General features: G+C 40.8%; 1 protein-coding gene across 4 annotated transcripts in view; it reads left to right on the forward strand.

Moving 5' to 3' along the window:
• The window catches only part of CTXND1 (cortexin domain containing 1), a 32,278-nt gene that overhangs the window by 8,581 nt on the left and 9,453 nt on the right, over window positions 1-14,244 (forward strand). Inside the window, exon 1 of one of the 4 annotated variants that reach the window (XR_010433794.1) lies at window positions 5,640-12,254. The exons of the other annotated variants lie outside the window; for them this stretch is intronic. The gene's annotated coding sequence lies outside the window, so the exon portion shown is untranslated. Of the gene's footprint in view, window positions 1-5,639; window positions 12,255-14,244 lie in introns of those variants that run through there. 4 annotated transcript variants of the gene reach the window in all.

A 14,244-nucleotide genomic window follows, 5' to 3' on the forward strand; every position in this document is an offset into this window, starting at 1 on the left:
AACTTTGCTAGAAATGGCTCTAAGACAGCTTTGAAAGCCACTTTTTCAGGTGAATGAAGTAAAGAGAAACTTTTTCATCTTCAGGAAACATGAGCCTTTCCAGTGCACTTCAAACTTGGCCAACTGGAAACAAGTGCTGTAGCAAACTGCTGTGGAGTCTGTTTGGAAGCCAACTCCAGAACAGGAGTTGAAATAAATGAATTTGGCATCTAAAAGGAGGTTTTGTGGAGTCAATGCTTTCTAAGCAGAGGACAGAGAGAGATTTGGCAAGGTTGGTGCATACATTATTGACATTTTAATGTCACAAAGGGGTAATCCCAGGTCTAACTGAGCCAGCTGAACTTGTAGAGGTCTTGAAGCCCACCCTTCTCAGGTGTAGGGATTTAAGTGACCACCAGTGTGGGTAGGGGAACGTTAGAGACTGTCAGAAAACACACATATGCCAAAAAATCCACTCCACCATTTTTGTACTAACCTGTGATTTTCTGCCTGCCCTACTACTCACCCCCTAAAGATAAAGCTTTTATGTGGGTAGTTGTCAGAGAAGGAGCACATGGAAATGTTGAGAAAGGGAATAATTCATGCCTTCTTTTGGTTGTTCAGACGAAAATAGTTTTTTTAAGGAATCATTCCGAAATGAAAATCAATGATGGTTGGCATCATTCTCAGAACATTGCCTTGGGACACTGAAGTACACAAATGCTTTGCTGATATTTTGGACACAGCGCAGAAGAACTTTCCAAGTGATTTTCCATCTCCCAGCAAGGAAAATATTGTGTTTTCTTATTTACATGTGGACAACTATTTGTATCTTAAGCAAGTATCTGCAAAACATCCATGCCTGCAGCAGTTTTTTAAAATTAATATCAGGGAAGGAAATAACACTGGCACTTTAGCAGAATTTTATCTGTTGGATTTGGTAAGAATGGGATACTCTGTGTAAAGAAAGTCTTGTTTCCTTATTTGCGTAAGGATCAGAACCGTTGTCTTTAGCTTTCTTTTCTCCTGACAATTTGTTCCTGTAATCTCCTTATGTTCCTACTTTAAAACCTCTGGCTATATTGAGAGGTAGCTTAACTGACAATTTAAGCTACCCATTAGTAAACATAATAGGAGGCAATGGAGCAAGTCACCCTGCAAAGAGAGAAAAAACAATAAACTACGGGAATTCGTGCTGCCTCACCTACTGTTTTTTATCCCTTTAAAAAAAACCCTGTTACTTTCAACACTTTCTTTCTTCCTTCACTTGCAAGTCACATCTGCTCATGCTAGTTTCATGATATGTAAAATAGTTCACACCGTGGTTAGGTCTGTTCTAAGGAGATCCTGGACATTAATCAGTGGCAAGCACAGGAACAGCACGTCTGGAGGACACAGAGTCTCTGCATGTCCAGGGCAGTGAAGTGGCCAGATTTGAGATGGGCCAAGTGGCCTTGTTTGGAGGCACATAGAGCTCCTCAAATGGCTCAGCATCAGCTGAAAGCATCTTTTCAGCTGCAAGGTAGATGGTGTTGCAGAACCTTAACTGAAAAATCACATGACAGGTAATAACTCCAGGTAACTCCTCAGAAATGGGGAGGAAGAGGCAGAGAAGCCCTGGGAACCTCTCAAAGGACTGCCATCTCTGTTTCTCTGGGTAAAGATCATGGGCAATAACCAAATACAGTTGATATGGTATTTCAAATCTGTTTTCTGCAAGAAAACCAGGATTGCCTTACTCTGGAGTTAGAGCAGCATCACCAAGGTGTCCTGTTCCTCAGGGAGGAAAGGGCTGTGTTGGAAGGAATTCTTCTAAAGCACCAAACTAGAGTCCCAGCTGCTTGGCCACAACATTTTCCTTGTTCTTTCCCCTCTTCATCATATGATCCAACAAAGTGTCCTACCCATTGAATGTCTGGAAAATGTGATAAGATTGATCAGGAAAAGAAAAATTTCTTCCCCAGCTCTATTAAATTCACTGGGTGTCCTGAGAGAAGAGGATCTTTGGACAGCAGCAGGATATATGATTGCAAGCAGACATTAATTTTATTACACAACTGCCCAATAGCACTTTTCTGAAATATTTGGAAGTTCTATGGCATAGAGAAAGTCAGCATTTTTTAGAGCAGTTTAAGCCATAAAATAGAGTAGTAACCAGCAGGGGGAAATAAGAGCGGCTGTTCCTTCAGCATTTTTGAGTGATTAGATTAATTTTGAACCTTTCCTGTGCATGATCTATTATTTAATCTCCCACCTTACTTCATAGCAGCAAACAACAGCTTTCTATTCTAAACTTTTGTTTTTCCTCCATTATTAAAGCATTTCTGTCTAAAAGAATGGATTTCTGCTCAATGCTACTGTAAGAGAGATGAGAAAATAGGAGCAGCTGCAAACAAGGCTTCAAATGCCTAGCCAGTCCTCCAGAGTGCATGTCAGTGCTGTGTCACTGCTGCTGTTGAGCATATTCTTTACCTTGAAAGCCAAATCAAAGAGAATTTTAAAATAAGGAATAATATTAGAAGACCAAACATGAGGAAAGCAAGGTCTGATCCACTACTTACTAACATAAGTGAAATCAGAATCAAGCTTTCTTAACCAGGATCTCCCATATTTGTACTATCATGAAATAAAAAAATCAGTCAACGTTCTAACCACAGCTCATATCAGAGGAAAAAGGAGGAGGACCGTCAAGTTTCTAAGTTGCTACACTTTTTTTTTACTTTTCTCATATAACATGGACTATTGCTTTTTTTTTTTCATTTAATCTCCTTGTAAGATTATCTTAATGAGTTTGCCCCTGATTTGAAGAACTAAGTATGAAGGATGAATTCTAGTTCTAAACAGATTTTCTTGGCAAAAATTTTGATTTCTATTCTTATAGTTTCTTCTGGTTGTAGTAGCACTTTCCTTTAGTTCCCTCCACAGCTCTGGCTAATATAAACTTACATTTGATTAACATGTCACTTATTGAGCCTATAAACAAATTGGCAAGCAGGCTGTTAAGTAACTAGTAAAGGTCTTGTAAAAAAACACGTTTAGCAGGTGAGAATGTGTTTGAATGAATAACAGTCACATCAAAATGGAGAAGATAATTCCATATATCTCTATTTTTATGTACTTCTAGATCTCAGTAACTTTCTGAGAAGCTATGTTTAAAACACTAGCATGAGTACAGAGCAGAAAACCTGGAGTAATTTTGATCCTTCTCAAAATATGCTGCATTTGCTTGTCCAGCAGAACAACTACAGGGACACTGAAAGGGTGCTGTGAAAATCACTGCTCCATAAAGTCCTTTCTGGCTGCTGTTTAGAAAAGGAAATTGTGAAGGAATAAAAGCACTTTTTCACCAGGTTACAGAAAAGAAGGATGAAGGAATAGTTTCCAGTTGCTGGAACTAAAAAAGGCAAGGAAGTGCAAGTGCATGCAAAGAGGGAAAACCACAATTCTCCTTTGCAAAGAGGAAGGAATTATAAGCAAAAGGCACTCAAGAAAACATTTCTAAGCCAGCCACAGGAAAGATTTGTATATAATCAACTTCTCTTTGCTGCATAGCAGTTGCCGATGTATTTCCATGCAAGCTGATGTTTTCCCTGCTTGAGTGGCATAGCAATAATAAATACATTTATTATTCATCAAATGGTATCAAAGTATTTTAACATGCCTCAGCGGTTCCAAAGTGCTCAAATCACAGCAGTACAACACCCTGTTCACCTAATTTGCTGCATTAACAGCCAAATATTATAGTTCTGACTTTAAATTTTCTGGACAGAATGGAGAATCACTTAGGTATCCAGAGTCAAACCCTTAAAAACATTTTTCTCTTAAAAACCCCACACCACCACCACTCCCCTCCGCCCTCCCCGCCAAAAAAAGCTGGTGTTATACAGAGCTCAGTTCTCCCATATTTTAAAAGAGGATTCATAAAATTCACCAACCTCAGAGGGTGTCAAAAGAGGAAAAGGATGGTTTTAAGGTAAAGGCAGATCAATAGATAGATGCTCTATTATGTACGTGCATTGTTTTGTGTGATTTGGTTTGTTTGGGTTTTTTTATATACACAAAAATAAAAATAAGAAAGGAAGGAGGAATTGAGATTTCCTTTTGTGTTTTTCTCTGCTTGCTGTTTGGGAGTAAGCCTTCATGTTGCTGACTTAACTGGCCACAGGGTCCCAGCTTACATTTGCATGATGGAGAGCTCTGCATTGCATTTTCCTGAGTGCCACTGCATGCCAAAGCAGATGGAAGGTGATTTATGGACTTTGTTGTTTATGGGGATAAATGAGGACAGAATTATGCCTAGATCACTGTGTCCCAAATAATTCCTTGAGGTTATCAAGTTTGCACAGCACTGTCTTATGTTAAGTTTATGCCAGAAAAAAAAAATAAATCAAAATAACAGGAAGGGAACCACTGAAGGAGAATGCATAGGGAATATCCAAAGCACATAGTCTTACCTATCTACAGCTGAACCACATCAACCAGGGAGAAGTTTTATTCCCAGTTACTGCTCAGTGCTTCCAGTGAAATGCTCCCAGATTGCATTATTGTCACCAAGTCCAGCATTTGGTGAACTATATCTACAATTAGAGTCCTGCAACATTTAGGGTATAAGCAAATGAATCTGAAAGCTAAATAGTTTTTCTTCTTAAAAGATTAGCACTTGAAACATCTAATGGCAGTTACCAATGTTGTGTCCTGTTAAATGCACAGAGAAATCATTCACTGACCTAAGAGCAGCCTGTGATAGAATGAGCAATAAAAGCAGGATACTCTGTTCTTTCAGGAGATGACTGCCATCCCTGAAAAGGGTTCAGAGACACCGTAGACATGATCCTACATGATCATCACCAAGATGCAAAATAAGGCTGAAAATGCATATGCAAGTCCATTGGTATTGATATTATTTATTGCGTGTCTCCCAAATAGGAGTATGGAACTCCAGCTTCTGAGGTATGGCAATGAAAGAACTGCCATTCATGAACTTCAGCACATCTCAGGAGCTAAGGCTGGTTTTGTCATTTACTGACATCACTGGAGTTTGAAACTTAAAACAGAACTTGTCGCAACTCTGGCCAAAGGCTTATCCCAGGGAGTTCTCTTTTTGGTACATGAACTCTGGCTTTCATAGTAATAAGGTCAGAGGCTGACAAACTGGCTCTTGTTTAGGGAAAATGTTACTGAAGGGGTTATATGAGGCTGTGGTCTCGGTAATTGTGGGATAGAATTTACCATTCAGTTCCAAAATGGAAAAGTCCAGTTAAATGCTCTTGAAAAGGTCCTGTGCTAGGAAGAAAAGCCTTCCAAAATAGATTTCTATCTACTTGGTCCAAGTCCACAGTTCTTTTTTAATATAAGCAGTAATGGTTTTGTCCTGCAAGACAAATACCCATTGATTTGAGTTTCTAATGACTGCTAGGTCAGGCTTGCTATATATTTGCTTAATTAATTCCTCTGACCTTCCTTCCATTTAATAGTCAGGATGACAAACTTCCATTTTACCAGCTGTATGGATGTTAGTCTGAAGCACCTATGATGTCAAAGGCTTTGTATTCATTTACTAAGCAGGTTATTTTAAGCCTTTTTTTTTTTTGAAAATATGCCTGGTCAGCATAGATTTACGATTTTTTTGTTCAGCTCAATCTCATACAATTTTTCACATGGATTTAGATTAATTCATACACATTGACCTACAGGAAAGAGATGGTCACTGTTTCTTGAGATATGAGGAAATAATCTGAATTCCAAGAAGGATTTCAGATAAACGCATTAATTTTCAGAGTTTAAAAGTTCCTTCCAGCTTGTAATAAGCAATGCTTCAATTTTCTGCCTTGATATTCAAAAACAGAGGTAGAGAGAGGAGAAGCAACATATCCAGTCCAGAGACTGCAATGTACAGTCTGTTCTAGGTGCCACCCAGCAAAACAAGCACACACTTGGGGCATGAATTTCACTCTGACAGTATTAGTTGGACTTAGTTTAAAAGTCAGAGGTATAGGAATAGTTTGGTTCTTGAATCCTTCCTAGGAATCCCTGTTCTTATTCAAGTCTACAAGAATTCAGCAACCTGAATGCAATTATATATCTTGTCCTTAGTGCTTTATTCTCAGGGCCACCCTGAAGACCTATTTAAAGTCAGGCATGTTCTTAAATCCTTATGTGAAAATTGCATTCAGATAAGTGATCTAAAATTAAAATATCACCCCGGCTCTTGTATATTTGCAAATCAAATTTGCTTTGACAACAGGTTAACATAAGATACAGCTGAGACAGAGAGCCTAGAGCTAGATGGGCTGTGTGATTTAAGGCTCTGCAATTAAAAGACAGAACGCAGAGATGCTGCCTTTTCAAATGTGGGTGTTCAAGTTTCGCCAGGACTCTGCTGTCTGCGTGAGTGCCAGTGAACTGAAGCAGTTGCCATGCTACTTCATGGAAAATTATTAAGTCAGTGATTTATTTAGTCTGTTTAAAAAGGTGGGATAAAACACTGGGCTGGTATTGCCGTGGTGATTATGCTGTTATTATTTTTTTTTTAATTAATGTTGAGCAACCTGTACTGCAGCCAACTTCAAGACACTTCAGAAGTGCACTCCTCATTCTCTGGCTGGAGAACAAAAGCCTTCATTCTAGACAAGGGTAGGATAAATAATGTTTTCATTCTAGGACCCTACAGAAAACTACTTTTCCAATATTAGGAGCATCTGTCTATGTATCTTCCATGCACTGAGAGAGAAAACAGACTTGACTTTCCTATCTCATCTTACAAAGAAAATACCTATTTTTTCCCCATCTCTGAGACACGAAATGTAAGCCCAGAACAGAAGAAATGTAAACCCAGGCCTGAAGAGCCCACAGAGGAGAAACTCAATTCCCATCTCCCCATGCTTCTGTAACTCAATGCACTATTTACCAGGACAGAGCCAGACATGGTTACCCTCACTCTGATGATCTGGGATAAATGATTATTTCCACCTCTCCATCCCAAACCATCCATCACTCTCCCCTTCCTGGCAGAGCCCCTGCAGTTTGCTGGTGTGGCTGACCCTGTGCTCTCTCAGAGGGTCACTCAAAGTATCTCCCTGTGTTACTCCCAGACCTGCTAGGGGTTGCCAAGGGGGAAATTTCTTAATGCTTTTGACTGAGGTGAAACAACACAGATTTTTATACCAGAGATTTGCCATTGGGGTAGAGGGAAAGAAATACAGAGAAGAGCAGCTGGGCACAATACCCCCAGCTTGTCATGTCTAACCACTAACCTCTGCTTCTTTCTAGCAGCTGAACTTTACATCAACCACTGGAAAAGATTCCTCCAGCTCACATGGGAGACAGCAGGATTTTGGTGCTGATACATTGCAATTGCCCCTCAATTGAGGTCAGTGGGGCAAAGGCAGGTGACAGTCAGTACCAAGTGATACTATCTGAGTTGTGGAAAACCATGTTAATTCAAAGCCGCCTGACCCAGAGAAGAGACACTTTGTTAACTGCAAACTCATCCTGGTGCAATGGTATAACACCATGTTGTGTTAAATCCGTAACAGAACAGCCTTCAAAAGCTATTTTAGTCAATTAATAGCAGTTGGACTCTTTAGCACATAGTTACCATCATCTACTTATTATGTACTTAAAATGCAATTATAGACAGGAAAATAATGTTCGTTTTCTATTGACCTCGTTTTACTCGAGTGAATTGAGTCTATTTCTCATCTGCATTCACAGTCCCAGCTGCTTCCTGACTGAAACAGATCCTGTAGGCTTTTTATATCCAGTAGCAATGCAGCAACACCATATGTAAGGCCAGGGTGTGTGGAGGAGCTAGGATGTCTCCTGGCTCCTGAATTGTTAGACTGTTCCAAGTTCCAGTGCGGAATCATTCTCAGGATGGTGATTCACAAGGTAGCAAAGAACTTCCATCCAGTTCTCAGGCTAAGTTTTTAGGGTTAGAAAAACAATGTTGTTTCTGAAGCTTAAAGAAGAGAGTCCCTGTCTATAACAGAGCACATTTCTGAGACTATTAGTTATCCAACAGACTGGCAGTAAAGTAAAAAGAGTGAATATATAGTGAAGTTTTCCTAAACATACATAAATAGCAAACCATCACACTTTCACTGGAAGAAGCAAAATTTGCAGACAGGACAAGTTATTTTGCTTTGAAACAATGTATGAAGACAGTCCAGTCAGGTGCATTTCAACAATCAACAAACTGCATCTGAAATTCAGGGCAGTGCACAAGAACTCGCAAACCCATAAATGCTCATCTTCCCTGAATGTCATTGATGCAAGTCACTTGCTACCATAATTAGCTCTGTCAGAAGATCTGAAATAGAAGGGAATGGAGGGGAGTCCCTGCAGCATAAACTGGCAGGTCCATGTACCAGAGTGGTGTGTAGGAAGGATGCCCCCAATTTCTCAAAAGCAGATCTGCATTTATTCCTAACCATGGCACTTAACAGTGTCATTTGATGGACAGATATGCATAGGCTGGCTACATTTCACCATCAGATTGCTAATACAGTTTCAAGGTTATATTTTTAAGAAACCTGGCAAACTCTTTGGTTGGTATCCACTGCAGTAGGTCACCAAGAAAAAATACAAACAAACCCACCCCAGTGCAGCATTCAGAAAACTGCTTCATAAGCTTAAGAGAAGTTTTGAGCTGGGACAAGACAGCCTATCAGTACTTAAGACTACTGGAAGACTTACTTCAAATTATACCTAGAGAAGATGCCAAAGGAATAATTTGGACACCATTCTTTATGGTCAAATGTAAGTTTTTATGCTGCTACTGTAATATTTAAACACTTTCTATTTAATATTGCATATCAAATAGAAATGGCCATATCAAACATCAGGTAATTGCTGGCACTTATTTTTCAAAGTCAAAACTCTGCTTGGACTTCCCTTTGAGAAAATCAGGGTTTTATTAGCTGGCAGAGAAGGGGAGGTGATACCAAGGGCAATTTGGCTTGGGAATGCAGTGTTCTCATCAGAGCATCCTTTCTGGCAGTAAGGTTTTCCTCAGAGAGAAAGTTCAGCAGGATTTCCTGAGACTGCTTATCTCTCAGACCTGATTTTATGGAGGCCTTGGAAGACTTTGAGGTGCTGCCTTCAGACATAGGGACCCACCCAGCAATGCACAAACTCTGCTGCCTTTCTCACTGCATAGTCAGAAGTGAGTCAGTGTGTGGGATAAAAAAAGTTGAGGGGGAGGAGGGTTAAAGTTTGTGCTTGTCATATCACTGCACAATATGGGAAATGCCAAGTGTAGGCTGCCAGCCTATACAGCCCACTGATTTCATATAGATGTCTTGGAAGCACAAACCTTACTCACTCTGAGTATCACATTGGATCTCCCTCTTCTCAGCCCTGACCCACCAGATGTCCACGTGAATAATAAAGTTGCCCTTGATTTTCCTGCTCATGGGGGACATTTGCCACAGAGATGATGACATTTGTGTTTTGGTTAGCCCCAAAACACTGGGTTAAGGTGAAGCAATCAGAAAATTCTAGCTGCCCACAGTCTGCCTGGTTGCAGTCAATGCAATTTTTATGAGGCATTTTATTATTAAAAGAATTTCTCTAGTAGTCAACCCACCCACTGCCAATCCCACATTTACAAAACTAATTTAGTTCAAGGGTGCTCGCAGTCAAGTCAATACAAGCCAGCCATTATTCTCTGCTAGAGAAAAGTCATTCAAAGAGAGGTACCCAGCCATGTGTAGACCATATTTTAGCATGCCAACAAAGTGCTATTTTCTAGCTTGGTGCTGTACATCTCACTGCTTTCCAATGGTTTGCAGTTGCAATGTTCATTCAACCCAGGAAGGGTGCCTTAGGCAGATCTGCCACACAAGCCCAATTATTCACTCTGGGTATCACCACAGGTTGCTGACCTTGGTAACATGACATGCATCAGGCTGTTTGTGAGCAGGCTCTCCAGCCTCCTTCCTGCACTCCATCTTCATTAGCCACCAGCAATTACACGTCTTTCCTACTCTGAGGCTTGGCATATTTACAAGAACTAAATTTTATAGCAGTCTCAGGCTACTTTCCATATCTGACCCCCACCCTCAGAGCTGCGGGTGCAGTCACTGTACATGGATAGAGATCTTGATGAAATCTCCATTTCCAAACTTCAGTTTGCAGAGCAGACAAAGAAAAGGCACAGCACTGTCAGGCACAGACTTGAATTACAGTGGCAGGGTGGAGGTTTCTGCTAGTAAAAGAGCTTCCTTGTGTCTTTTCTTAATATATTACTCTTAGTTAATGCTTAGTTTCACCTTATTCAGAATAATAGGTCACATGATTTTATTTGCTTTCCTTTGGAAATGTTGACTCTTCAACTCATCTAAAATTGAGGTCTGTGCTTCTCTGTTACAAATGACTTGAACAATCCTGCTCTAAATAGCCAACTTGAAGCAAAACATGACTTCTTGCCTTGTCCTGTCATAGAGAATCCCTGTGACATTTGTTAGCTCCCACTGCACAAAACTTGAGCATCTTGCATATCACTGCATCTGAGGCTGTACCTACACAGAGATTTCAACCCAAAAGAAAAATGCTGGGTTTTTTTAGAGGGAACCATTTCCCCCCAACCACTGCAACCAATAACAGGGGAGAAAAACAGAGTTTTTGTTATTTCTGTGAATCAGAAACACTGCAGAACTAGTGAAAACCAGTTGCCCTTTTTTGCCTTCTAAAAGAAGGCCTATGCTGAACCACAATGGAATTACAAATCTCTTTCTGCCACTTCATTATCCCTCTCCTCCATCAAAACCCTGTTTTAAGCAGTTTGACTGTTGCTGGCACACGAGCAGGAGCAGCTTCTGAGCACAGCAATGATGGAACAGCACCAGGCAGAACTGCAGCTGAGCAACAGAAAAGCAAGGTCTGCTTTTGAGCTGAGTGTCCTGTCCTTCCAGATGCTTCAGGCTCAGCTGCAGCACACTGAACCTGTGGGAGATCTGGAGTCACTCTGTACCATGAGGCTCAGCACTAGGATCATCAAGAAGACCTTGCAGAGAAAACAGTTCAAGGGGAAAGAAAAAATACTTAGTAAAAAAAAAAAATTCATATCTGCATTTGTGCATATATGAAAATTTGCCTTAGAAAAGGCTAGTTCTGTGTTGAGGATGACTGCAATCCTTTAGTTCCTATCCTAATACAAATCTTAACACAGATGTACACCAAAGGAGGCAGAAAAATTTAGTTAATCCTGATGGTATCATCGTATCTTGCTCCCTACATAGTTTTATAGATCATTGGCTGGATAATCTGTACTGAGTTACATGTCTGGAGAGATGGGGCTCAAAGGTAATTCTCTCTTTTTCAGCACACACAGATTTGGGGATGTAATTTCTATCTCTTAGATGTGTACTTGCTTCTGGCCCAAAGTCAAGAGTGCTGCAAGACAACTCTCCATTGCCTGCATTTGCAATTAACTAAACCTCCAAGAGCATGGACATAAAATGAGCCTGTGACAATAAAGGAATACAAGTCAGGGGACAAGCAGAGACCCAACGGGACACATCTCTCCTTATTATTCATAGGACTGAGCTGTTTGAGTTTAGTTTCCTTTCATGCATGAAAAAGCTTTTGAGGAATCTCATTACTGTACTGAATATAAATATATTTGATAATAAAGAGACAGAGTTAAACTAGAAGTGAAGATCAGTGCCTGGTTTTAAAAGTATTAGAGCTATATTACTTACAGATACAAATAGAGATTGAAGCTGAAATTGGAGCAGACCTTAAATATCTTCTCTTTTCTTAAGGGAAGAGGAGGTAGCTGGAAAGCAGTAGCAATCCAAGAAATAAGAACCTAAGAAATCTGTTGCTGGGTCAGTCTGTCCAGCTCAGCACTGCCAAGAGGAGATGCTCTCTGGGAGCACTGTGTAAGCCTGGCCACTTCTGGCAGCCCATCTTCTGACATCCACGACTGCTCTATCAGAGGGAAGACCTCTGTTTAGTGCTTTCAGGGTCTATGGACCTGTCATCCACAACTCATCCAACTCAAAAAGCCACCTTTTTTCCAAACTCAAAAGTCCCATCCTTTTCAAACACTTACAAAGCAACTAATCATCCCTTTGACCATTTCAGTTATTCTAAAGAGAACTCCCTAATATCAGGTATCTATTCCTCAGCACACTGACCTGCTTTCAAACCCCAGTGAACCCAGTCCACCAGAAACCAAAATAATAAGAGTGGCTACAAGGGGGTGAAGAAGTCAGTGTGATCTCTGCAAGGGAGGAAAGACCTTCCAAACTGCTGAGTCAGTCCAGGTAAGCCCTCGTCGCTCCCTGTACATTAGGTTCACTTAAAAATATTCCTTGTGGCTAATGGCGCATTAATAAGGTATTGGCTGTCTGGGACTGTTGGGTGCTGTGCCAAAAACAGTCTTTTGTAAATTGAACATGTACAAAGGTTCTGGCAGTCTGATTCCCAATGACCGACTGACAAGCTACTGATCCAGCTGAAGATGTGGAGATGGAATGTAATTGCACACAATCTTTTTAATCAAGGACTACACTTCCAATAATCTGCTGCAGTGACAGAGAAAACAACATCAGGCTGTAATACATGTCTGGAATCAAAGCTCTTTTCAGTACAGTCTTAATTAAAGAGTGTCTCTGACTACAAGTTTTATAGAAAAGTCAATGAGCTTCCAGCTGAGGAAAGGACCTTTCTTGATGTGATGAAAAGGCTGCACACATAGTTAGAGCATGATCAGAAAAAAAAAACCATGTAAAAACATAGGTAACACTCAGGCCGTGGTTATACTTGGTACTATCATTAATACAGACTGGGTTTTGGGGGAAGGAGGGAATGAAAAGGCATTCATCACCCCCAAAATCCCAAGCACAGAAAAAGCTACGGCCAAAGCCATCACTAGCACCAATCAGAGCTGCTGCAGGGATGCTACATTATAACCTGGCCTGCAGCAGCCCCCCAGGGCACCAGTGCTTGAGGATTTCACCTAAAGGTGATCCAGGGAACATGACCCAGAAACAGGAATGACAACCAGGGTAAGAGTCATTGGGTGGCTTTTCACTTCTTGGACAGTCTTCAATGTCAGGCTGTGCTGGTGGTCATTAAATCAGTATTCTCCCCACCTCGTGCCACTAAATCCCAGTCAGAAAGTGGTCTGTTGCTTCACCATTCTCTGAGATAATTTTTGACTGTTCTCTGCCTTTGATTAAACATAAACTGCATTTTACACCCATCCATCTGGCACTTCTCATAAATACATTCTGCAACTAAAAGATACTCAGAGTTTGCAAGTTTAATTTGCCATCCCTCCATATAACCAAATTATAACATAACAACCTGTCACAGAGGTCAAGCTTAACTGTATTTTGTAGAATCACAGAACGGTTTGGGTTGGAAGGGACTTTAAAGTTCATCTAGTTCCAACCCCCTGCAGTGAGTCAGGACGTCTTTAACTAAATCAAGTTCCTCAGAGCCCCATCAACCTGATTTCGAATGTTTCCAGGGATGGGGCATCCACCACCTCTGTGTGGTGTTTCACCTGTGCCAGTGTTTCACCACCTTCATTGTACAAATTTTCTTCCTTATATCTAATCCAAATAATCCCTGGTTTCTTTTAAATCAGAAATTTAAAACCGTTACTCTTTGTCTTATCACAACGGACCCTGATAAAGAGTTTGTCCACATTTGTGTGTACTGCTCTTTACCAGCCAGTCTTGATGCCAAAAAGTAGTCTTGGACACATTTGATTTACTACAACAGATATTGCCCACACGTCCTGGGAAGGACAAGAGGCAGAGACAGTGAACAGCTGGGACTCAGACTCAGGATCCTGACTGATCCTCACTCGTCTGAGCAATGGGCCATTTATCCTTTCCCCCGGCCTCGCTCAGTGACACGCCAAATTTGGAGGCTGCTATATTTGTTACCTACCTACAGAGATATAGACTAGAGTTCAATTATCCTTAAATTCTTATCAGGATCCTTCACTCCAGCCAGCGCTGTCATGGAAAATGTAATGCATGTCCTGACTCAAGGTTTTGGTTCATTTGTAATAAAAATCATCTGGCCTCCCTCTGAAGGAAGATGCAATCCATCCCTGCTGGGAGACAGTGGAAAATATAGTTTATGTGGGTGCCAACTGGATCTTCATCAGAAAGAAGCTTTTGTGCTGTATTCACGTGCAGAGCTGTGAGGATGGGGGGGAGGGGTCTGAAAATGGGAAGATTTTCTGTGATGTTGAGCTGTTTGGCTGCTTGCACTGGTTCCAGATGGTGCTGGAGG

The sequence above is a fragment of the Pseudopipra pipra genome, chromosome 12, assembly GCF_036250125.1.
Source record: "Pseudopipra pipra isolate bDixPip1 chromosome 12, bDixPip1.hap1, whole genome shotgun sequence".
NCBI classification, from domain to species: Eukaryota; Metazoa; Chordata; class Aves; order Passeriformes; family Pipridae; genus Pseudopipra; species Pseudopipra pipra.